Here is a 23,086-nt window from a genome sequence, read left to right as displayed (position 1 = left end):
GTCAAGTCCCAAGTGGAACAGATGGTGTTGTAGATCTCAAAATAAATTGTTGTTAAAGCAAACTTGCTATTTGTTTTTACCTTATTGTTCTGATCTGAGATATTATGAGGAGACATACCCTGTGTATATAGAGTAAATGGCATATCTGCTATTTGCAAACAAGTTGTAAATACTCAGAAGACATTTCACATTTTCCCCACACTTATATTATGATGTCATGTTTTGTGAGTATAAGATTCAGCACCTATTTTCCCCCAGCCTGATAATAGATATTAAATACCTTGTAATGTACTTGGGAATGTCTCACCATTTAATACATGTGGAACCATTACGATAGTTGTTGACCTGGCAAGTAGCTGGGTTGAAGCCATACCATTTTGTATATTGTACAATAGATACTCCCCAGCATATCAGGCATATCAATGTTACTGAATGGCGTCAATACCACAATTAAAAACTATTGTTTAGCCTACATTGTGACAGACTTGTCATCACCAGGCAGGCACCAATTGCTTCACAATTTTACACACAGTAGAGGGATTGAAATCCATTTTGTCCAGCAGGCAGAGATTATAGTCTGACAACACTTTAAATTACAAGCTTTGACTCTTGCATGGATCAAACCGTTAAGTGGATAAGCTGGTCAAATAAATAAATTAAAACACCAGATAGTAGAGGGCAAAAATTATTGTCAGTTAAACAAACAACTTTTGTATTTTATGTTCATATGTGTATGGGCTTAGGTATTTAATGAGATGTTACATTCCAAAGTTTCTCTTTTTGTTCAGCTTTAGTAGTCAAGAACCCTTCTGATTGTGAATGGTAATTCCAGAACAACTCAAACACACATGTATATTCATTGTAAATGTTAAATACATGCAAACATATAGATTCACTTTTCAAACACATGGTAAAAAGAATAATAAGTAGAGACAAAGCAGAGCAGATATAGTTTAAAGTATTTATTGACACAATTGTATTATTGGTACCTTTACTGTAAGCAACACCATCAATATATTTGGTATAATGTCCTATCAATTATTGTTATTATAGTTGTTATTATGATTCTATATGTAATAATAGTATGGTTATATTTTATGATTCTATATATAGGTTAATTATAGTTATTAGTGATAATTATACAATTTTATATTATAGTAACTATTACAATGCCTGTAAACAGTTTATTATTGACAGATATATTATTGATGCTAGAATGATTATTATAACTACTATTATTGTTGTTATCCAAAATTATATTCTAACTTTTAAGTAAATTTAATATTTTCCAGGGTGAAGCAAAAAACCTGCCTCCTATTTCAGCCAATTTAGGAGTGCACAGGGAAAAATTCTTGCACCGACCCCTTTGTTAAAAAAGGCGATCAAGCAAGCTCCTGGTAAATATATTAATATATTATTAAACAACATTTAACATGCTGAAAAATAGGTAAAATTGTAGGGCTGCAACTATATTGATTAAGTGAATTATCTCAAAGTGTATTTTGTAGATGTCTAATTTTGTATTTATCAATGAATCAATGTGTAACATTTTCCATAATTATTTTGGGATTACATTTACTAGTTTAATTAAGAAATTAAGTCCTATTTTAATGCGTGTATATTGGCTGTTTGACTAAAATTATATTTTTTTGTCAAAATGAATTATAAAATAATTTAGTCCTAATAAGTGTTACAGTCTTACAGCCCTAAAAACAAATGGTGAGTTAAACATTTACAACATGCACATGTAAATATAAGGTAGTGGGTCATGAAAAGGCAGTATACAATCCAAAATAGTTTGTTATGCATTTGTTCGAATTGTTTAATTTATGTGTGAGTTTGTTATTAATTTCAGGGATGGCCAATATTGTGTTTATAGAAATTGGGTACTACCGGTTCACGAGCCACAACATAAATGGAATGCAATTATCTTAGAAATATGACAATCATTCACAAAGAACATTCCTGAAAAGTAGAAAAAGGTTAAAGGCAAAACAAATCTGTCAGTGCTGGACGGCTTCTGAAAAACAGGGAAACAAGTGTTAGTGTTCTTTTCAAACAAATGCTTCACAATCAATAGTTATGAAAAAAGACAAAACAATGTTACAATATGAATAAGACAAAACAATGCTATAATATGAATAAGACAAAAGAATCCTACAATATGAATAATACTCAACAAGACAAAAAAGGTGAGATTTGCAGTGATGTTGCTAGGTTTTCAATGTAATGGGTCCCGGGACCCACAGGTGGTCATTTAAATGGGTCCCAGAAACATTTTATGGGTCCCCAATTACACGCCCCCCCCCCCCCTCTATTGTTTTCTTTGATCTCCAATCTCCATATCTTCTATGTGTGTGTGTGACTGTGTACATTATATCCTAATGCAGTATCCCTAAAGAACAACAACGCTTTGTGGAAGGGGGAAGAGAATGTTAACGGAACAGAGATATTTGTTTAAAAAAAGCAGATGTTTGCGGCAGTATTTATTGCTCTGGTGTTTTCTTCTTAAAAAGTGTGATTTCCTTCAAATGATGTATGCTTGTGTCGCACTGAAAATAACGATCTGAAAACAACGTGTTGCGCGTCGGTGTTTTGGCTCGCGGCTCGGTTTGGTGCGCAGGTCGCGGCTCAGTTTGGTGGGCGGGTCGCGGCTCGGTGCGCGGGTCGCGGCTTGGTTTGGTGCGTGTTTTTTGAACAGTGTATCTTCTGGACTCGAGCAGCATTGCTATTTGAGTACCTACACTGGAGTGGCACCAGAGCATGAGGTAGCGTGTGGCTATGAATAGTTCCTGCCGTCTCGACAACATCTCTGGTGACCACTATTTGCCATCCTTCCATTGTTTATGTCCAATCCAAGCATCAGTAGATCTGAAAACAACGTGTCACGCGTCGGTATTTTGGCTCGCGGCTCGGTTTGGTGCGCGTGTCGCGGCTCGGTTTGGTGCGCAGGTCGCGGCTCAGTTTGGTGGGCGGGTCGCGGCTCGGTTTGGTGCGCGCGTCGCGGCTCGGTTTGGTGCGCGGGTCGCGGCTTGGTTTGGTGCGTGTTTTTTGAACAGTGTATCTTCTGGACTCGAGCAGCATTGCTATCTGAGTACCTACACTGGAGTGGCACCAGAGCATGAGGTAGCGTGTGGCTATGAATAGTTCCTGCCGTCTCGACAACATCTCTGGTGACCACTATTTGCCATCCTTCCATTGTTTATGTCCAATCCAAGCATCAGTAGATCTGAAAACAACGTGTCACGCGTCGGTATTTTGGCTCGCGGCTCGGTTTGGTGCGCAGGTCGCGGCTCAGTTTGGTGCGCGGGTTGCGGCTCGGTTTGGTGCGCGCGTCGCGGCTTGGTCTAGTGCGCGGGTCGCGGCTCGGTTTGGTGCGCGTGTCGCGGCTCGGTTTGGTGCGCAGGTCGCGGCTCAGTTTGGTGCGCGGGTTGCGGCTCGGTTTGGTGCGCGCGTCGCAGCTTGGTCTGGTGCGCGGGTTGCGGCTCGGTTTGGCATTACAGGAGTTCATGAAAATGTCCCTGCGGAAGATGGCCCTACGGCTTGGTTTGGTGCGTGTTTTTTGAACAGTGTATCTTCTGGACTCGAGCAGTATTGCTATCTGAGTACCTACACTGGAGTGGCACCAGAGCATGAGGTAGCGTGTGGCTATGAATAGTTCCTGCCGTCTCGACAACATCTCTGGTGACCACTATTAATAACAATTGTTTATGTCCAATCCAAGCATCAGTAGGTTCCATTGTTCGCAATCCGTTTGTTATTGAGTGCGGCAGATGGGATATATTATATATTAGAATATAGCAGGTCAGAATGCGTTTGGTGGGAAAGAGCACGATGTTCTACAACTAACTAAGGTCTACATGGTTCCAGTGTTTGCAAGCTTGTCTTGCAGGCTATGCACTAGTCCTGATCGGAGGATAATACGCAATACACAGGATCATGGTAGCTGTAGTATGTACGTAATACTCCAGACTGTAGACATTGCTGTGGTCTTGAGATGTAAATGTGATCCAACAGCGTGTTTTTGTCAGTAGTCTTCTCCTTGATCAGTTGTGTGTATCCTCTGGACTCGAGCAGCATTGCTATCGGAGTACCTACACTGGCCAGTAGATTTTCATTGAAATCACCACAGACTACGATGGGATGGTGGTCCATCACTTCTAAGGCGTCCAGAAGGGCCTTAAGATTGTCCATGAACGGGTCATCGTAACGTGGTGGTCTGTACACTGCAGCTATCAGAAGCTTGACAGGGGACTCTATCTTGACGACCACAAACTCGAGGTTGGTCACATTGTGTATGTAACGCTTTTCACGTGCCTGGAAATGGTCTTTCACATACACAGCGACGCCTCCGCCATCCTGTTCTGCACGTTCAGGAAGGTTGGAGTACGAGATGTGCTTGTTGCGGCTGAACATGGTGTATCCATCTAATTGGAGACTGTCAGCCACATTGCAGCCGGTGAGATGAGTCTCGGTCAAGCACAGGACATCTGCATGGGTTAGTTCGTGATGTTGCCTGATGTCTCGAATGTGTGCCGGTAAACTTTGCGTGTTGTGATGTATAATCGCGAGTGTTTGCGCCTGGCCTGTCGTCTCTCGATACTTTAACAGTGGCATAAAACTGTCCAGTGAGGCGGTCTTCATGGATTCTAGGGCAGCTGTGATTGCAGGATCAGCATAGATTTTCTTCGCATCGAAGTCAATTATATGCAAACCTTGCAATGACGTTGTCCTACTGAGGGCAACGTAGGCCATGCCTGGTTGGAAGATCCGTTTCAAGGAAACCACTGCAGACTGTGTAGTCATGCCTTGGACTTTGTGAGCTGTGCAAGCATATGCCAACTTGATGGGAAATTGCCTACGAAGCGTTTTATCTTTCAGGTGGTCCTCGTATCTCTCGACGTACACTTGTGCAGAGCCAGGTGTAGTTTTCCGGTATTTCTGTCCTGCTCCAGGCTTGTCTACTACAAGCCAAAGCTTGGCTACTCTACTCTCGTCCTTGTTTACCTGTATCTCTACACTATCAATCTTGCCAAATGTCCCGTTCACAAGGCCATCCTCCACATCTATGTTCTTAATGATCATGATTGGGGCGCCTACTGCAACCTGCAAGTTGTCAAGAAGATCCTGATGATCTCCTGTACGGGGACTGGCAAGTCGAGTCCTGTGGTTATCAACTTGCCTATAGTCTTCCGCGGGTATGTTGACAATCTGGCTGTGGAGCGCAGACAAAGATTTGGCGTTGTGTTGAGACACCTCTTTGTTGGTTGCAAAGATGTGCACAACATCCTTAGGACAAAGGTGAGGCAATGTCACTCGTTGAGCAAGGAGTGCTTTGTCTGTGTCACTCAGCGGATCTTTCTTCGCTTTGACCCTCAACCTATTCAGAAGCTGTGCGTAGGGCACATCATCTTTCTGTCGCATGATCTCGGTCAACGTGATCATCTGAAAGTGTTGGTGCAGAAGGTCCGGTGTGCCTTCTTCGAGCACGCAGAGCGGTTTCCCACTGGATGTTGGAGGGAGCTGGTAAAAGTCGCCTACTACAAGTACCGACATGCCACCGAATGGCCTCTTACTGCCTTTGATCTCTTGCAGTCTCCAGTGGATGTAAAGAAACATGGCCTTTGAAACCATCGAGACCTCATCTATGATGATAATCTCCGCATTTCCCAGCTTTGCCCTCACGTCATCTAATTTGTTTCCCAGCCCTATGTAGGGTGGATTCAGTTTTCTGGGCAACTTCAACAGGGAATGCAATGTGTTTCCCGCGATGTTGTATGCTGCAGTTCCTGTAAACGCAGACAGCAGCACCGTGGGCATGGATGCATCCGTCTCTTCAGATAGTCTGGAGAGTCGACGGAGAATCCTTGTTGCCTCACCGTAGATGCACTTAATCAGATGGGATTTGCCAGTTCCAGCACCCCCAGTGACAAAGAAAAAGAAGGGTTCGGGTTTGTCAATTTTCTCAAGTACGCTCTTCAAACACCAGTCACGTACCGAGTGAAAGATGGAGGCTTGAGTCCGGTTGAGGTTTCGACACAATGAGCGCAGGTAATCGAGGCTCATTTGCGGAGCCGACACCCTGTGCGCAACAATTGTACCCACCTCTTGACAACTGAACTCTGGGACGTCGTCTTGTTCGTCGTCCGCAAGTGGATGTTGATCTTGTTCGGCAAGACATTCCATCCGCTCGAGCTCATTTTCGGGGGCAATGTTGGCCCACGCATCTTCCGCGGGGCCATTTTTCATGAACTCCTGTAATGCTTCTTCCATCGAAGAAGCATGTCTTTCATATTTCATCCTGTTTTCCGCAACGATGGCATTCGCGCGCCAAGTCCCTTTTTGCCCAGGTATTTTCACCGACGCAGACTCGTAGAAGTCCTTGTAGGTGGGGAAGTCTACGGTTTTCAGTGTGGTCTGATAGCGATGCGGAAGGTAAGCCTTCAGCAAGGTGCCGAAGTATTTCTCGGGGTCTTTCTGTTCCGAAAATTTCGCGTATCTGATTACCGCGTGTTTTTTCATGCGCTTTTTAATGGTTCCCATGTTGTCAGACAGCTTAAGGCAATCTGGCTTTTTTGCTTCGCTACCGTACACGATTCTGTACTCGGATGCAAATTCTGCGAGACACATGTTGTGAAACACCGACGTTTTGGGTCTGGCATTGTATTTGTCCAGAAGACTCGACATCCACACTTGGTTCGAATCTCCTGGTCTTTTCTGCAGCAAGCTGAGCGGGAGGCTCATTTTCATTGCATTGTCATCCGTTGGGAGGAAGACAACTGGGCGCGAGCATTTCTTCAATGACAAGCTACAAGTCCGGGCCACTGCCTCCTGAGAGCTAACCTGTCTGTTTTTAACGTATGCGTGAACAAGTTCGTTCATTGCACCCCTCTCGGTCACTTTCGTGGGGTCTATGCCTACGACTACTTGTTTCAGCATCTCACCCATCTCATGTTCGGCCTTGGATATGTAGGACAACATGTATGAGATGCAAACAAAGTGATCCAGGACAAACTGGATATCCATGTTGGCATTCCAGGCCTCCAGCAAAACTGGGTTGTAGTTGTTCACATAGCAATCCTTGACTCCACGCTTCATCAAGAGCACCTGGACATTTCGCATGTCTTCAAGACAGCTGTCGTACTCTTCGTGAGTCAAATTGCACTTTGCCAGCAACTCTGAGAGGTCGGTCACTTCTGATGGTAAGTCCAGAAGTAGATCATACAGAGGTTTGAGTTTGGCCAAAGAAGCCTGTGCTCTTGCCTTCTGTTGTTTGCCTATGCCCTCGGTACCATTCTTTGCACTTTCGTCTGTCACGGATGAAGACGAAAGGGGTGCAACAGGAGGAAATGAAGGATCATTTCCTCCTGTTGCGCCACTTTCGTCTTCATCCGTGACTTCTTCCGTTGGATCAACTGGCACTGGGTTAGTTAACCAGGTTGAGTCCACTGGTGCCTTGGGGAAACCAAACCTGCATGTCCTGTTACCTTTCTTACAGGACTTTGTGTGGTTTCTGCTGTGCATCTGAACTTCTTGGACAATTCGGTGAAGCACAGGATTTTCGTTTGGATCAGGCAGCTGGCACGAAATGTAGCGGTCCGCAAATTCGCATATTTTCTCGTCCGAGTCTTCCCCAAGTTTGGGGGCGTCGGCTACCCACAATAAGGCGTGAACATGTGGGGAACCTCTGGCCTGATACTCTATTCTATGGAACCAATCTATGACGTGACCGAGCGGGCGAGCATCAGATTGCAGCAGTTTTGTATACGCATGAGCAACTCGCTTGTCAAACATGCGCATTGTAGTCACTGCATTGCTTCTGAGGATGTCGCATTTCTCGTTCCAGTCAAGCTTGTCAAAATCCACTATTTGGCCTTGCTGTGCTTTTATTGCCGTTATGACCTCTGGCCATCTGAATTCGGCAGCACTTAAGGTCAAAAAGAAGGTAGGTGGGCCTAACTGACGGACCATGGCAAACAAATCAAACATGGTCTTCTGCCAGTAGGCTGGCGTCCCCCTCAGGGGTTGCATGAACCTTGTTGCATCGCGGTTTCGGACCAGTCTCTCGACTTCATGCTTGTCCTGCAACATCTTGTTAGTGATCCTGCGACCATCCTTGCTAAAGGGTTTGCCCTTCCTCAATTGAATTGAGATGGTGCTTTTGGCCGTGTGGGTCTCTGTAACAAACTGGGCAAAAAAGAGATAGCTTTGGTCTCTCGCAAAACGATCATCGGCACTGAAAAGCCTTGCGTTAAAGTACCTGCTTGGGCTCAGTTTGAGCTTTCTCTTCCGATCTAACGTGTTCTCGCCAGATGGAAACAAGACAGGGAAGGCCTTTGCTTCGAGATTTGGGACTGTGCTGTAGCTGACAGGCCTGTTGCCTTCGGCTGGGGCGAGGCAGAAAATGCCATCGCCGTATGTCATTGTCTCTTGTCCAATGTCATCCGGTTGCAAGCAACCGTCCAAGCCATGTCCAGGTCTCAGCGCATCTTGCTCATCTTGGGCAGTGGGTGGATGTTGATCCACTCCCTGTGATGGGTCGAAAGATTCAGTAGCATCGGCTACTTCAATCATTTCGGCCTCATCACAACTGTCCATGACTTCATCTGTGGCTGTCTGTTCAACAGTGGGTAGCTCTTCAAGCTGGCCCTCCACATTTGCATCGTTGATGCTCTCATCATTTCGGATTATGATGTTTTTGTAGTCGGGGTGTGTCTCGATGAGTTTACTCAAGCCCGATAACACATTGGTCATATTGACAGTGTGAAAAAGATGATAGCCTTTGTACCGCAGACGTCTCTTCAGCTTCACTCTGTACAAACAGGATGCATCGAGCCGTCTGGGTAGCGTGTTTACTGTGGTTGCCACGTCTGCTGGCACGCAAACCACAGCACCATGTATCGCACTCTGTTTGCCTTTAGGAAGTGTGAGAATCTTGGCAAACGGTATGTCTATTGCTAAAATTTGTCTTTCCAGCACATTGAGTTGGCGGAGCTCTGGAGGAATGGGGGCTAGTCCCAGGTTGTTTGCGACAGCCAAGCGTGGCATTCTACCTACTTCTACACTTTTGTGACAGCTTTGACAAATCCACTCTGTTCGCCTTTCTAAGGGTACAGCGCAATCTTTCGGCCCTCCACATTGATCATCACACGAATGAAGGTATTTGCCTGTTAAGCAGGCAGCAACCACTGCGGGTTTGATCGTGTAATTTGACCTTTGACAAACATACACTTGATTAGCGAAAAGAGCCCGATGGCACGTTGTGCACACCTTAGTTGGTCCATCTTTTGTGGCTTTCTGGAAACTCGCTATAGCGCCTTGTACTAGCTCATTCTGTTGGGGTGCGGTAACTAAATCTATCCTCGCAGTATCTAAATCTTTCCTCGCAGTATCTAAATCTTTCCTCGCTTTTAAAGCTTTGCTAAGTTTGCGCAGTTCATCACATAAGTCCTTGTATCTATTTCTTATCCTCATTGAACGTCGCATCACACAGCGCATCTTGAAGAACGGGTCCGTTTTGCATCTGCGGGCCATATAGGACTTCATGCGTTCCCTGAACTTTTCCCTGAACTCCTCATCTCCTTTGAACCTCTTGTTTCTATATCCCTTCTGTTTTTGCTGATGCTTTTCTCTAAACTCCTCATCTTCATTGTACCTTCTTTTGTCATAAGCCTTAATTTTGACCTGTTTTTGCCCTCTGAACTCCTCATCTAATTTGAACCTCTTTTTGCCATATGCCTTTTTTTTGACCTGATGCTGCCCTCTGAACATACAATCTTCATTGTATGTTCTTTTAAAGTATGCGTTCTTAAATTGTTTTTGCCTTGTCCTGAATTTTGTATCCGTTATACATCTCATGGCAATATATTTGTTCATGTATTCCTTCCTCGGAGTCCAAGGTTTTTCCTTGGTATCAGATTTTAGTTGGTCCTTTTGTCTCCTCGCTAATTTTCGTTTTCGTTGGTTACCTATTTTGTTTGCCCCTTCATTTGTAGTGTCTGACATCACTTGTGTTGACAGTGAATGGCCAGCCTGCAGACAATGCTTGGTGATTGGAGGTCCAGTGTTTGTTTCATCCTGACAAGTTAGATCAACAGGCTCTTTGTGATGCAGGTTGTCAGGATGAACTTGCACTGTTGACAGATGGGGTGACCGAGCATTTGTCTGTTCAAATGTCACTGGCATGAAGTCAAACTGCATTTTGTCTATCGTGTTTTCATGTGAGAAGTCAATTAGCTGGTCTATCTTAGCGAACAGATCATCCAACTGAGTGAATGTCATCATTACAGCCTTTCCTCCAGGCAAAGGTAGGCCATCAGCACTTCTCTGATGAGAGTCAAACAGTCCATATCTTCCAGACCTGTCTCTAAAAACAGCAATGGTGAATGGTGATACTGTTAGGAGTGCATATTTGACGTCCTCAGACAGACACTTAAGTCTTTCCTGAAGCTTCAGGAACCAATGCTGTCGGTGGGGCTCTCCCTCAGCTCTCATATATCCCATTTCCACGTTCGATTTTTTCACGGAGTACGTATTGTGTTCCGTTTCGACCTTTAGAGGTACTTCCTCCATTGTCAGCAGGCATGACTGAAACTGATTTTGTCTTTTTAGTTGTTCTATTGTTCTTTTATACAGACTGTCTCCCCTGTCTAGTATCTTGTCAAGATCATCCATCTTCAAGTCAAGACCTTCATGTTGGTGTGCCAAAAATGTCAGAGCCATGCATGTACACTGCCGATTCTTTGACATTTTGGAAAACCTATGATGATTTTGGCTTTTGGATGCCTGCACAGATTTCACAGAGGGTGGCGGGGTGCATGCTTGTTGTACAGGGTCATTGTTGGAAAGGTCCATGGCCTCGCCAATGTTGTCTTCAACATTTGACTGTGCATGTTGTGTTCCTTCATTGACCACTGTGCAACTGTTTGGTGCATCTGCATGGGCTAATTTAGAAGCCCAGAATTTCCTTTTAGCGTTAGATCTCTTCCCACGACCAGGCATGATGTCAGCAAGTTTTTGATCTGAACTTTTATTAAAATGTACAGTCTTTACCAAAAAACAACCTTCAACACTAGTGTAGCATTAGTCAAAAATCACTCCAGGCATCTAGAATCGACTTACTTACCGTTAAAAAGTCACCAGAAGAGCTGTTCCGATCCGATGAACACTAGAAAAAAATATAGAACAATTTCAGACTAGCGCTATAGTTTCACAATATAATTACTTTTTAATATATATTTTTTCTACCGTTATATTCTTGAGTAAAAACCGTGTGTGCCATTTTATGACAGTAGAGTTTCAGGCTGCTGCGCAGCCTTCAAACCTAGTCCTATGTTGCGCTGCTAAGAGCATTGGTCACTGAAGCATGGCCATTTGAAGTGTTTTACACTGCTATATAGCACCTACGAAGTTTGGGGCGTTAAGCATGCTCCGAACTGTAGTTATGGCTGTTTAAAGGGCACATTTTTGATGAAAATCTTTGTTTAGATCTGCTCAAGTATCGGTATATATGAAGTAATTACTTTGACTGTTGAGTTTTTTCATCTTTCCATAATGTGCATTATTGGTATGTTAAGAATATAACAGCTGCATTTGTATGTATGGCACTTGTTTTATTCATATCCATCTATCATTCATGCCATTATGGCTATAACAGACTTGAGTTTTGTAATAGTTGACATTCCCTTGTTTAACTTAGCCATTCAAGATTGTATACAATATTAACCAAAAAAATTAGAAAAGTATAACTAAAGAGAGAAAGTATTACATAAGAATATATGTATACCAAAGATTATGTATATGATGAGTACACCATAGAATCTAAGTACGGCACTTAGGTTAGGTTTAGCAGTATGGGAAAATAAAGGATTAATTCATAAGTTTGCTGTTGCAAACTTTTTTTACTGTTGTTTACTGTTACCATTTATCTGTAGAGTAATAGTGTAACCATTTTGTTTTATTTCATTTGAATTTTTTGAATAAGAATGGCTGACAGCTTTGACTAAATTGGATCCTACATAGTCATTACCTTTTTAAAATGTGTGGAAACAGTATGTAACTAGAATTAAAGCTGCACGCAGCGATGACCGGGTCGTCGACGTTCTGTATACATCTACGATACAAGCCTGTATAGCAATCAGCTGAAAAGTTAGGCTAAATTAGCTAACAAATTCAGCCTGTCCCTATTGGACGTCAAAGTGTACCTAGGACGTTTTGTGGGTTTTTGATGCTGGGAACCGGAGTTATGGCTTTTTAAAACCCAGCCAATAGGAACACAGAGGGGGCGGGGCTTAAGCAATTTCAGCCTGCCCCTATTGGCCGTCTAAGTGTACCTAGCAAATGTTGTAGATATTCGATGCTGGGAACTGGAGTTATGGCTGTATAAAGCCCAGCTAATAGGAAGACAGAGGGTGCGGGGCTTCAGAAATTACAGATCGTCCCTATTGGTGGTCTAAGTCCACATACCAAACTTCTACTGGGTAGTATGCTGCGAACTCGAGTTATGGCTGTTTAAAGGCCAGCCAATAGGAAGACAGAGGGGGTGGGGCTTCAGAAATGACAGCTCGTCCCTATTGGTGGTCTTAGTCCACATACCAAAATTGTACTCTGTAGTTTGTTGCAAACCGAAGTTATGGCTGTTTAAAGGCCAGCCAGTAGGAATTGTAGATCGGCTATTTTCACTTCCTGTTTGGCGTTGAAGTTGGACGCTTTGCCGTGGTCACGCCGTTTTACACAAGCTTTTGATAACTTTTCATTGTTAACGTCTTTTGTGTGTGAGCAAATTTGAGGGGGATCCGATAATCCGCGTAGGAGGAGTCAGTGAAAGTACAACCTGTGAAAACGGCATGAAATGCACAACAACGCCACTACCAATAAAAAATGGCCAACTTCCGGTTTGGTTTTGGTCATGGCTCCAAGAGACTTTTTCATAAGTTGGGACATGATACAAGTTTGTAACAATTTTCATGCATGTAGGTGAAGTTGTATTGTTGGGCTTGAAGCATGAACTTTTGTAGGGGGCGCTATTGAGCGATTAGGCCATGCCCCTTTTTGAGAAGATTAAAATACGTAATTTTTCTTCACTTGATGTGTGTGCAAAGTTGCACAACTTTTTGAGTACGTTTCGGCCCTCATTTTCCAGATTCATTTGGGGGAAATATAATCATTGCAGTTTCAATAGGGAAAAATAATAGTTTTACACAAGTCAGCTACCTGATTGCACTTAAGGCAGATGTTAAAAATGCAGGGCAAAGGCTTTTTCTTGGCCACTAGGGAGTGTGCATACAAGGTTTTACACAGATCAGTGCAGTTATAGGTAAAAACATGTATCGACCTGCTATAGTGCCACCATGAGGCTGACTTGACATTTTTCAAGTGGCATTTCTTCCTCTTCCTAGTGGGAATGTGTGTGCAAAATGTCACCGAAATTGCACGCTGTGTTCATGATTTGAGGCATTTTGTTCAAAACAGAGCCCGTTTCGTTGAATGACAATAGAGATACTGTGTACCGATTATTGTGATGTTTGAACAACATGTGTAGTGCAGTCAAAAGTGTGTTTGCAAAAATTGGCCTCCTGGTGGCATAACCAGGAGCCCCATGTGACTAATTTGGGACAGAATTCTGCTATAGCATACAGGGAGCGTGTGTGCACAGTTTCACTACCATCAAGTCAACGGTACCAAAGATTGGCTGTCCACAGACAGAATGACACACACACAGACGGACAGAGTGCAAAACATAGTCTCAGCCATGCCTTCCGGCCTGGTGGAGACAATAAAGTGTGCACTAATAATCTGGGGATCAACAAAATAATTTTGGGACCCCTCTGGGAATATTGATAACCCTGTGCATGTAATGCGCGGATCTCCTTGAGGACTGCAGTCACAGAGATGATTCCGTGATTTTTCAAAAGGTACAGTAAAATCACTGTTTTTTGCTGGCAGCAGTGGCACACTATTACACTATTGATATGGCAGTCAAAGAGTTAAGCTACAGAGTATATATATTGGCAATGCCTCCTTAAAAAGGGACAATGGACTGATCCCAAGACAATCACATGTGTCATGTTATGTTAAACAAACCTTGCAGTAGTGCAGTCTGGGATGGTCCCCTCAGTCCACAGCTGTGTTGGCCAAGATATCAGGTCTGGTGTACAGCCACGCCACAGCTGAAAATTTTAAGCAAAAATATTGTATTTTAGACAGAAATACATATCTGTCAAAGGCAGATCTACAAGCTCACAAGTTATCTACAAGCTGACAAGTGAGCTTGTAGATCGGCTATTTAAAATAAGGCAACAAGCTTACAGTGAACTTGTAGATCTGCTATTTTCCAAACATTAAACTCACAGTGAGCTTGTAGATATGCCATTTTCAAATATATATGTATAATGCCTTGTTATGTCATGGCTACAGATGTCTGCCAATTTAGGAGAGAATTGGAAAACAGCAGATCTACAAGCTCACAACGCGTTGCATTGTGAGCTTGTAGATCTGCCATTTTCAAATAGTGAGTCACATGGGGGTGCGGCTGCACACAGACAGTGCACACAGAGAGACACACAGACACACAACCCGAGCACGGTTTCATAGTAAGCTCACTTTGCACTACTGTGCAGTGCTTGGGCCCTAAAAGAGGAGCACAGGTCTCCACCAGGTCAGGTAGGTTATTGTGGTACAGCAATGAAGGAGGCGCACCTCCTTCCGCTGCGTTCGCAATAACAAAAGCAAGGTGTTATGTTAAGAAAAACAATGATCAGAGCTAGCTCTGAAACATGACTTCAACCTGGTGTTTTCGCTTTATCCATTTACGGCCCGTACATTGACATACAAGTGCTTCAAATCAACAAATTTGAAAACCACTGCCTACTTCATCTTACTGGAGTGGCACACAATAAGAGTAAAAATAGCAGATCTACAAGCTGCCAACGTGTGTTAGTGCTCTACTTTTCCATGTCAAGGACCCCCGAAATGATACGCATCTGGCCGCAGACCCCGATTTGAAAATATGTTGTTCCAGGGCCTCCCAGAAGCACATATCGGAGTTAGAATGTTCGCAAAGGACCCCAAAAATGATATGTATTTTGCTGCAGACCCATATGTCAAAATAAGTTGTTCCAGGGACCCCCAGAAGCACAGATCAGAGTTAAAAATGTTTGCAAACTTTCAAGATTCTTCAAAAATGGCAGATCTACAAACTCACTTGGTGCTGCGCTATGAGCTTGTATATCTGCTATTTTTGAATAGCCAAATGAATCTAAAATGACAGCGATCACGGTCTTAAAGGGTTAATACAAAATTCAGGTATGCCTAGCACTTATCAAAATATAAGTAAATCAAGCCATGGATATTGGCAATGCCTCCTTAAACACTAGCCCTGGATTGACCTCAAGACAATTAGGCACACACAAGTGAGCATGTTTGTTTGTCAGGTACTTATTAAAGCATACTTTGAAACGGTAACGAATATAGTAAATAATACATTGCATCCACAACGTGAAAACACAGCAACTATACCAGTTAACTACACCACAGTACCAGTATGCAAACAGTCTTACAGTCAGTAGGGGTGCTACTGCTACTATACTCCTGAGTGAACACAGTAACTGCTTTCAATACCTTAAGACCGGGGATGCATCTTTGTGTCAATTGTAGATTTGTTTGGCTATTCAAAAATAGAAGTTCTACAAGCTCATAGTGCGGCACCAAGTGTGTGTGTGTGTGTGTGTGTGTGTGTGTGTGTGTGTGTGTGTGTGTGTGTGTGTGTGTACACACACACACACACACACACACACCTCATCTCAGTCCTAAATTCTCCTGTTAGAGGCTAGTTGTCCATCTTAATCACAAGTTTGAACAGAATAAATATAACAAGCAAAGTCAATTAAAAGCTGAATCTGTTATATAAGCAAGGTAGTCACATACTGTACATAGAATGCTGAGAGACAGTGTAGTGCCTCATGCTTTAAAAAAAAAAGTATTCAAAGGCATCTACAAATATTTGCCAAACATATAAAATATAGTGAGAAAAGCAGAATTAGCAGATCTACAAGGTCACTTGTAAAAATTATATGCAGCGCCATGAGCTTGTATGTGCCATGCTTTTCAAAATCGTGTGAACAGGAACAACATTTTGAGATGAAGTCCACAGCCAAATACATTTTGGGGGTCCTTGACATGGAAAAGCACCACTGATATAGCAACGTGTTTTTCAAAGTATTTATAGAATATATATTCAAAGATTTGCACAATTTTTCAAAAATACCAGATCTACAAGCTCATAGCGCAGCACCGAGTGCTACGCTATGAGCTTGTAGATCTGCCATTTTGACCCCAAGACCATTTCCATAATGGCAACATTAGATGATTACAAATGTTGTGAGGTTTGTATATTAAACAAACCTGTCTTGCAGTAGTGTCTGGAAGAGTCTGTCTGCTGTCACCAACACACAGGATCTCCACCACACCTGCAAATGAATTAGAAAAATATTTATTTTAGACAAAGTTAACCTGAAGATACATTTATTGATTTACATAGACAGTTGCTCACACCACATCGTCTACATGTGCATTAGAGTGGGCTGCAGATGCATTAGAGTGGGCTACAGATGCATTAGAGTGGTCTACAGATGCATTAGTGGTCTACAGATGCATTAGAGTGGTCTACATGTGCATTAGAGTGGGCTACAGATGCATTAGAGTGGTCTACAGATGCATTATAGAGTGGTCTACAGATGCACTACAGTGGGCTACAGATGCATTAGAGTGGTCTCCAGATGCACTACAGTGGGCTACAGCTGCACTAAAGTGGTCTACAGATGCATTAGAGTGGTCTACATATCACAACAGTGGTCTCCAGATGCAACAGAGTGGTCTACAGATGTACTAGAATGGGCTAGAGAGGCACTACAGTGGTCTACAGATGCAATAGAGTGGTCTACAGATGCAGTAGAGTGGTCCACAGATGCACAACAGTGGTCTACAGGTGCACTAGAGAGGTCTACAGATGCACGACAGTGGTCTACAGATGCAATAGAGTGGTCTACAGATGCACTAGAGTGGTCTACAGATGCACAACAGTGGTCTACAGGTGCACTAGAGAGGTTTACAGATGCACTAGAGTGGTCTATAGATACAGTACAGCATGCTATAGATACAGTGGGTAGTCTATTAGATGTAGTACAGTGGTCTCATACAGCTGTCGATACGGTGCAGTGGTCTAATAGATGCAGTACAGTGGTGAAGATACAGAACATGATCTCATGCAGCTATAGATATGCAGTGGTCTCATATAGCAAGATGCAGTGGTGTAGATACAGCACAGTGTTCTCTAGATGCAGTGCAGTGGTCTCATGCATGCAGCTATAGATACAGTACAGTGATCTCATGCAGCCATTACAGTAAAGTGCTATAGTAAATAATATATTGCATCCAAAAGGTGAAAACACAGCAACTATACCAGTTAACTACACCACAGTACCAGTATGCAAACAGTCTTACAGTCAGTAGGGGTGCTACTGCTACTATACTCCTTCTGGGTGAACACAGTAACTGCTTTCAACACCTTAAGACCGGGGATGCATCTGTGTGTCAATTGTAGATTTGTTTGGCTATTCAAAAATAGAAGTTCTACAAGCTCATAGTGCGGCACCAAGTGTGTGTGTGTGTGTGTGTGTGTGTGTGTGTGTGTGTGTGTGTGTGTGTGTGTGTGTGTACACAGACACACACCTCATCTCAGTCCTAAATTCTCCTGTTACAGGCTAGTTGTCCATCTTAATCACAAGTTTTAACAGAATAAATATAACAAGCAAAGTCAATTAAAAGCTGAATCTGTTATATAAGCAAGGTAGTCACATACTGTACATAGAATGCTGAGAGACAGTGTAGTGCCTCATGCTTTAAAAAAAAGTATTCAAAGGCATCTACAAATATTTGCCAAACATATAAAATATAGTGAGAGAAGCAGAAATAGCAGATCTACAAGGTGACTTGTAAAAAATAATATGCAGCGCCATGAGCTCCACAGCCAAATACATTTTGGGGGTCCTTGACATGGAAAAGCACCACTGATATAGCAACGTGTTTTTCAAACTATTTATATTATATATATTCTAAGATTTGCACAATTTTTCCAAAATACCAGATCTACAAGCTCATAGCGCAGCACCGAATGCTACACTATGAGCTTGTAGATCTGCCATTTTGACCCCAAGACCATTTCCATAATGGCAACATTAGATGATTACAAATGTTGTGAGGTTTGTATATTAAACAAACCTGTCTTGCAGTAGTGTCTGGAAGAGTCTGTCTGCTGTCACCAACACACAGGATCTCCACCAAACCTGCAAATGAATTAGAAAAATATTCATTTTAGACAAAGTTAACCTGAAGATACATTTATTGATTTACATAGACAGTTGCTCACACCACATCAGATCTAGATATACAAATGAGCTTGTACATCTGCTATATTCAGTAGTGTAAATGTGCTTTTTCCATTGAGCTCATTTATTGTAAGCACACAAGTGAGCTTGTAGATCTGGTACTTTTCAATAAAAAACGTTTCAATGTAAAAATATTGCAAAACACACGCATGCTCTCTCTCTCTCTCTCTCCCCCTCTCACACACACACACACACACACACACACACACACTTAAGTCCTACAGGAGAACTCTTGTTAGTGGCTAGTTTTAATAATCACATGTTTTTTTTTACATAATATATAACAAACAAATGCATAGTCGATTAAAAGCTACATTTTGTGTTATATATAATGAATTGATACAGATATATGGTCGATTGTGTTGTGAGACGATGTCTCACCGACACCGAAAACAAACGTAGTTTCGCCTACAGAACTAGCCATGAAACATGTCAGACATGGCTTAACTTCAACCTGAAGTTTGCACTTTGTCCATTTATGGCCCGTACATCTACATAAACGTTCACATTTCAAATATAAAGTGCTTATGTCATGGCCACGGATGTTACAATTATGTAGGGGCCCACAGAAGTACCAGTATGTTCTCTATTGTTCAATAAAAAGCATTTTAATCCGATCGGTGGCCAGTCTCTCACCATTTCCGCCATGCTTTCAACTATGTGACCCTATCGGTTGGGAAGTGTATTGCACTCTGATACAATCGAACTCTATGAGAAAATGGCCACCGATCGGATTAAAAGTATTTTAATTGAACAATACGGAAAATACGGGTACTTCTGGTGGATCGTACATAACTGTAACATCCGTGGCCATCGGGCAAAACTTTGTTTGAAATGTGAACGTTTAAGTAGACGTACGGAACAAAACGGGGAAAAGTGCAAGCACCATTTGCAGTTCATCCATGATGCAACGTTAGCTTGGAAAGTTAGCATATCAGCTAATGGACGGATATACTATATAATTTAACAATTATATTACTCACCTCACACAAAAGACGACGAAATGAAACTCCTCGGAAGAAAAGATGTAGATCAGTGATATTCTATAAATGTAAATGAAGTTTAATCGTTTACAATTCCTCTCGTCACGATGTGTCAAGCTGGTAAAACAAAGATCTGAGAAGAAGGGGGGAAGGGGGGCGGTTTGTCTCAAAATGTGCTTTCACAGGGTTGCCAGGTTTTGCGAGAGAAACAAGCAACCAGGTCTATGAAGCGAGCCCTTCGCCCTTTAAAAACGAGGCTATATGAAAAAAAGCCAATCAACAAGCTCACAACTCCTTGCGATAAGAAACTGCACTTTAAGAAACAATGGCAAAAAGTCGCAACCACCAATATTGACGAGCAACTTGAGAGAAAAAGTAGCCACAATTCGCTTATAATAAGCGGACATGGCAACAACGTTAAGCGTGTGTCGTTACGTCATCCGGCCTGAAACACAGTATTTGAAGCACATTGTGCGAGAGAAATAAGCAAGCAGGTCTATGAAAACAATCATCATGTTATACCAATATGAATAATAATAATAAGATAAACAGCCGTCTACACTGAATGTCTGCATGATAGAACAGCGGCATAAAAATAAAAGTAAAGTAAAAGTAAAAAAAAAAAAAGAAGTTAGGCTATTTGCTAACCTCTGAAAATGATCCTTACATGAATCTTAAATAAATATTTTTACTGAAATATTTCTATGTAGTTATTTTGTTTTTTATAACCAAAAAGTAAAATAACGAAACAACAACAGCAATAATAATAATAATAATAATAATAATAATAATAAGGGTAATAATAATAATAATGATAATAATAATAATAAGAAGAAGAAGAAGAAGAAGAAGAAAAAAAACACAGAAGGCAGTTAACATTCCTAATTTCTCCCAACACTGTGTCTGGTAATGAAAATGTACTTGAGTAAAAGTACAGAAGTATCGGCATCAAAATATACTTAAAGTACCAGAAGTAAAAGTAGTAATTATTTTAAGTTTTCAAATGCATAAAATGTATACAAAATGTATCATTAGAAAATAGCAGATCTACAAGCTTACAACGCATCAGGCACTAGGGATAACTGGGCACCAAAACCATCTTGGCACTAGGGACAGGAGGGCACTAGCGACACATGGGCACTAGGGAAATGTGGGCACCTGGTCAACTGGGAACTGGGCACTTGGGACATGTGGGCACCAGGACAACTGGGCACCTGGACGAGTGGGCACCTGAATTAGTCTTTTTTTGTGTTTTACTTTACACAGCATGATGCTTTGTTGCTGCCTGGGCCAAGCCAAAAGGCATGGCCGAGACTATGTTTTGCACCCTGTCTGTCAGTCCGTCCATCCGTCCGTGTGTCCTTCACCCCCTCTGTCTGTGAACAGCTAATGTCCAGCATGCACTGTTAGCTTGATCGTAGCGAAACTGTGCACACACACTCCCTGGATGCCAATTCAGAACCCCAAATCACATAGGCCTGTTATAGCGCCACCAGGAGGCAGCTTTTTGCAAAACCATTTTTTATGGCAGTATCCTACAGATTTGATCCAAACATCACACAGATTGGGACACAGTATCTCTAGTCATTAAACGAAACAGGTCTTTCAGATTGTTCATATTCCATCCTTATTGGCTAAGAATGGCTTCCAAAGTGTCTGTTTTGAACAAAATGCCTCAAATCATGGACACAGCATGCAATTTCCATGTAATTTTGCACGCACATTAAACATAAACACATAAATAGGCCGAGGAAGAAATGACACTTCAAATCTGCCTTGTGGTGGCGCTATAACAGGCCGTTTCATGTTTTTACCTATAACTGCACCGATCTGTGTAAAAAATATAATGTGTAAGGAAAACCCATAGAGGTATAATATAACCCTTTAAACCCTTTAAAATAGAACCCTTTGCCTTGCATTTTTCACATCTGCATTTTTGTCAAACAGGTCCCTCCCACAAATGTAACGGGCCAATCATATTGTCACCTCACTCCTGAGATCACTTGCTTTTGATTTTGAAGGGACTGATCCCCCAAAAATCATGTTTTTGCATCAAACGGTGACATTTTGCGCATTTGTGGCGGCCCCTATGGGTCAAAGTGAAATGCTTTTGGGGATTTGTTGAGTAAACCAACCTTGACATGTGATTCAAATCTGGGATCGATTGGACGTTTCGTTTGTGATTTTTGGCATTCTTTGTAAAACGGGCCCCTCCCGCTAACTTTGGAAGCCGATTACGGACGAACGGTAAGGACTATCAAAATGCCGTTTGGCTATCTTTATCGCATGGGTCCATAGGTCATGTGTACCGATTTGTGTGAGATTTGGACCAAATTTGAAGGAAAAGGAGCAAAAAGTGTGTTTTGAAGAAAATTCAAAATGGCGGAAAATCTATCCTGACGCAAATGGGCGAGGCCTATATGGGGAGATGCGTCGGGACCCAAGGAATCCAGGTGAAAAGAAATTTTGATTTTACGACCTACGGTTCAAGAGTTATAGGCCAAAAGGTAAAGTGGGCTGTTATAGCGCCACCATGTGGCCGACTGGTGTGATTATTTTCATAATAATTTCGCAAAAAACTATTAACCTCCCCTCCAAATCTTGTAACTGTAGCCCGTACGGTTTCCGAGAAAAAAATACTTGAATGGGAGTTTTTGCAATTACCATTAAAGTGGATGGGGAAATTTAATGCACAAATAAATCAATATCAAAAAATCTATCCTGACGCAAATGGGCGTGGCCTATATGGGGAGATGCGTAGTGACCCAAGGAATCCAGGTGAAAAGAAATTTTGATTTTCGGACCTACGGTTCAAGAGTTATAGGCCAAAACGTAAAGGGGGCTGTTATAGCGCCACCATGAGGCCGAATGGTGTGATATTTTGTTAAATAATTTGGGACTTAATTATGAATTATCCCTCCAAATCTGATAACTCTAGCTGTTAAGGTTTCTGAGAAAAAAATACTTGAATTTGAGTTTTTGCACTTTTCCATTAAAGTGGATGGGGACATTTAATGGCACTAATAAATTAATATCAATTAAAGTATTGAACCAATCTCTTAGCAAAATACAAGCACACGATTCCCGATTTAGACGGTCATTTTGACATATGGCGCAACATTGGGGGATGAAAACTGTGGGAGGAGATGCGGTTTGAAATATTGTTTATCTCAGTTTATCAATAACAATAGTCTGGTTGCCCTGTTGGGCAACCACACTAACTAGACGCGTCGCAATTGGCAATTGCAAAGTGTGGTTGCGCCGACGCGGTCGGGACTCCAGTAATACGCCGGGAGTAATACCGTCGGAGACTGCGCCAATTACATCGTCACGTCACTCCTGAGATCACCTGCGTTTCATTTTGAGAGGATTGATCCCCCAAAAATCATGTTTTTGCATCAAACGGTTACATTTCGAGCATTCGTGGCGCCCCCTATGGATCAAAATAGAAATGCTTTTGGGGATTGGTTTAGTATACCACCCTCGACATGTGATTCAAATGTGGGATTGACCGGACGTTTCGTTCGTGATTTATGGCATTTTTGGTCAAACGGGCCCCTCCCGCTAACTTTGGAAGGCATTTACGGACGGATGGTACGGACAATCAAAATTCCGCTTGGATAGGTTTATCGCATGGGTCAGGTCACTTGTACCGATTTG

General features: G+C 42.3%; 1 long non-coding RNA gene across 1 annotated transcript; it reads right to left on the bottom strand.

Annotated features, from left to right (window-relative positions):
* Positions 1-1,787: 1,787 nt before the first annotated feature.
* On the bottom strand, positions 1,788-19,546 carry LOC311042272. Its single transcript, XR_014600480.1, has 6 exons — positions 19,427-19,546; positions 18,277-18,341; positions 16,402-16,466; positions 14,083-14,168; positions 11,126-11,167; positions 1,788-2,020 (listed from the first exon to the last, which is right to left on the bottom strand). It is a non-coding gene; the product is annotated as an uncharacterized lncRNA (long non-coding RNA).
* Between the last annotated feature and the right edge of the window lie 3,540 nt (positions 19,547-23,086).

Source organism: Gymnoscopelus microlampas (genome assembly GCF_963454915.1).
Source record: "Gymnoscopelus microlampas genome assembly, chromosome: 3".
Classification (NCBI taxonomy): Eukaryota; Metazoa; Chordata; class Actinopteri; order Myctophiformes; family Myctophidae; genus Gymnoscopelus; species Gymnoscopelus microlampas.
This window is presented reverse-complemented; position numbering and strand designations above follow the sequence as displayed.